Below are 3,633 nucleotides of genomic sequence, written 5' to 3' on the forward strand. Positions count from 1 at the left end.
GCGAGCGGGGCAGGAGCGCTCGGGGGGGCCCGGCCTGCGCCCCACCTGCCTCTCTGTGCCCCGGCGCCGGTCTCCAGCCTAGTTTTAAAACGAACCAAACCCACGAGCTGCAAACGGGGCCCGCCGCGTAGTAGGCGCTCAATAAACATTTGAACGAAAAGCGAGCTGAAATGAAGTGCAAAGGGGAATCCCGGAAATCAGGAGTCCAGAAACAAATTCCGTTCGCCCGAAGGCTGCGTGTGGCTGGCTGTCCGGGGACCTCTTCTTCCTGTGTGGGTTTTTGCAAAGCTCAAAGATGGTCTCAGAAAGGGTGCTGTGTTCCGTGGCCTTTTGCCACGGGGGAGCCCGCAGCTCCCTTAAATCTGTTCTGTTAGGGAAGGGGGAAGAGGGTGCCCCAGGTCCCAGAAATTCGCCATTGTTCTTTTTCCTTTCGTGAATCTTTCCGTATTGATAAAGGCACTTCTGGAGTTTGTCCCTGGGGGACCTATCTCCTACTCCATCTCTAAAACAAAAGCAAGTTGCACCCCCACCAAAAAAAAAACTACTGACCTTTAAACTACGGCCCAGGACAGATCGCCTTTTACTATGCTAAAGTTAAAGGGGGAAAAAATTTTTTAAATAAATGAATTCAATTCACTTTGAGGTTGACTTCTTTTCCATTTAAAAATGTAAAAACAAAAAAAACAAAAATATATAAAAAAGGAGAAAATATATACAAGAAGTCTAAACGTTAGCTGAGACTAGCCAGTTTGAAATGCATTTAAAGTGACAGTGGGGGAAAATATGATTTATGTCAGTAGTCTTTAGAAATCTTTTAAAATTAATTATTGATCAATTGAAACTGATTTAATCAGCTTTTGGACTGAATTTTGATTCTCTCCACACACCCTTCCCCCAAAAGAGGGGTGGTTTTGTTTGGGGGGGCACAGGAAACACTGGGTGGGCTTGGTTCTGGGTCCTCATGGGTCTGCTCAGTGACCTGGCTGTTTGGTGCTGATCAGGGCTGTTTTCTTCCGCCCTCTGAGCCTAAAATGAATCTGGAAGAAGGGTTAGACCTAGGTTAGGGAGAGGAATGGCCAGACTTGGAGTCCCATAACTTTTCATCTTTTCATGCTTTTGGTTTATTATTATTATTATCACTGACTGCACAAAACTAACAGTACTTATTTTTTATTTTCTACATTGCTTTTTTGGGAAAAGTGAATCTTCCATGCACAGCTAGATGTTAGAGTAAAATAAAAAAATACGCTGCATGATTAATTGTTATTTTCTTTCTTGTGCTAATAAAATTATTATTGTTGTTTCTTCTCTGCCTTTCTCTCCTCCTCTTCCTCCTCCTCCTCCTCTTCCTCCTCCATTTTTCCTGCAGAAGGATTTGGTCTAGTGATGGAATTCCACTCGCTTCTCAATTCAGAACCTCTGAAACTTGACTCCTTTTGAAAGATAGGATTCTGATCCATTTTCCATTTTCCTCCAATGGGAACAAATCATGCTGGGGGTGAATGGGAGGGTAAAACAAAATTTTAAAAAATTGGAGATAGGTTCTACAAATCAATTCCACCATTGTACAAAATTAATTTTATTCTTAAATATTTCTTTCCAGCATCTGTCTGAAGTTTCACATCTTGTCACCTTAATTTTTATGTCCAGATTTCACTGCTGTTGAACCATCTACTTGCCCATGTTTTCCCCAAGTTTTCCTAACATTTTTATTCGGTCTGATAGAGGTAAACCATTGCTTATTATCTGTGTATAATTGGAAACGTGGAAGTTTTTAGTTTTATAAAATAGTACAAAATAGGTTGAGGCATATAATTGTTTTCTTTTGGATAAATCTTCAGCGTATATAACTCATTTTAAATCTAACAGACTTCTATTTTTTTAAATGTAACAAGAAAAAACAAAATACTGAAAAACAGGAGGTAAATACATTAAAATAGAATTTTAATTTTGTATTTCTACTGAATCATAGTCAATTTTACAACAAAAAATGTGGTCATATATATATATATGTATATGAAATATATAAAAAAAGAAACTTCCTCACAGCTTTGACTTCAAAGAAATTTGAGGAGTTGGTCTTTTTTGTTTGCTTGGATTTCATTTTATTTGTTTTTTGTTGTTGTTTATTTTTTTCATTGTTGCTGCCCTAGGAAGGTTTTGTTTCTTCCTTCAGTTTGAGGTATTAGTGTGGTTCTTTTCAATGCCTGTAAACTTTGAGAAAGTGTAGATTAGCCCCAGTTTAAAAGCACATGCAACATAATTATGTGCTTAGGATATCTCATAAAATGTAAGAGAACAAGAACAACAATAAAAAAAGGAAAAGTTCCCTCTCCAAATTACCATTCACTCCAAGGTATTCAGTATCTTTCAACCCTTAAAAAGAAATGTATTTATCACAAAAATGGAAGAACTCAGAGTGGAAAAAGAACTTTAAGGACAATTGGCTGTTTTACTGTGGGTTACACAGCTTGTGTGATGAAACCTCTCAATTTTTTGTTTTGATTCTGACGTACAATGTAAAAACTTCAGCAAAGAAGGGCATGATTTAGTTTACTTTTTTAAAGTGATGTTAATTCATGTTGTTACTAAATTAAACTACTCAGCCCCTATTGACAAATGTAGAAAAAAAATAGTTGAGAACATTCTACACACAGAATGACTGCCTTTTATTTTATTCTTTTAAACTCCAAAATGATTCATTTAAAAGATAATGAACAAGTTTGTTTAGTTCCTACAGCACAAAATCCAAAATAAATCACCAGTTCTTTGGGAGAAAAATTGCAAAAAAAATGTTTAAGTTCAACAAAAGACAACTATTTTTAAAGTAAAACAAATTATAAAAAGCATCAAAAGAGAATCCATGCCTAAATATTCTTTAGAATAGAAATACTGAGATAATTCTGTATTTGAAATTAACACATCTTCTAAGTATTCAAACTTATTTCAAAAAAACCACAATAGCCAACTCCATGAGGATAATTCATCTTAATTTTTACAACGTCTATGAATTTTAAGAGTAAAAGTTTTTTCCTACCCGAAAAAAAAAATATTTTTGTTTGCTTTTTAAAAAATTACATTCCTAGTAAGATTAATTGAATTTATTCCTGTTTCTAGTTAGGATTTTTTTTTCAGTATCCATCTAAAATATTTCAGAGTTCTAGAGGGGGGAAAATGGTGCCATGTCTTTTTTAAAGTTATTATTGAAAAATTAATACATCACTAGTATTCTCTCACCAAAAAAATAATTATCACCAAGAACCCTCCATCTATCTTCATATTACAAGCCAGTTTTATAAACAAAAAGGAATCAGATAAACAGTATTTTTAACCGATTAATTAAACGGAGATAAAATTCCTCAAGTGATTTCTGGTTCTCATGAGTTCATCTAGAAGAGTTTTGATTCACACACCTCTCCCCAAACACTTTCGAATCTGGTAAGCATCTGTATTGTTACGACTTCAGTTCTCCAACCTGGAGCCATAGGGTCAGCCTTTCCATGATAAATTACTCTATACACTTTTAGGGTTTTCATTTCCCAAACGTGTGGGTCAAGTGTGCCAGAGGCACGACGCCCACGTCACCGCCCCTCGGCCCTCTGCGGGGTCCCAAGCCCCCCCTTCCTCTTCCTC

Source organism: Fukomys damarensis, unplaced genomic scaffold, assembly GCF_012274545.1.
Source record: "Fukomys damarensis isolate Sample0158 unplaced genomic scaffold, DMR_v1.0_HiC HiC_scaffold_13, whole genome shotgun sequence".
NCBI lineage: Eukaryota > Metazoa > Chordata > Mammalia > Rodentia > Bathyergidae > Fukomys > Fukomys damarensis.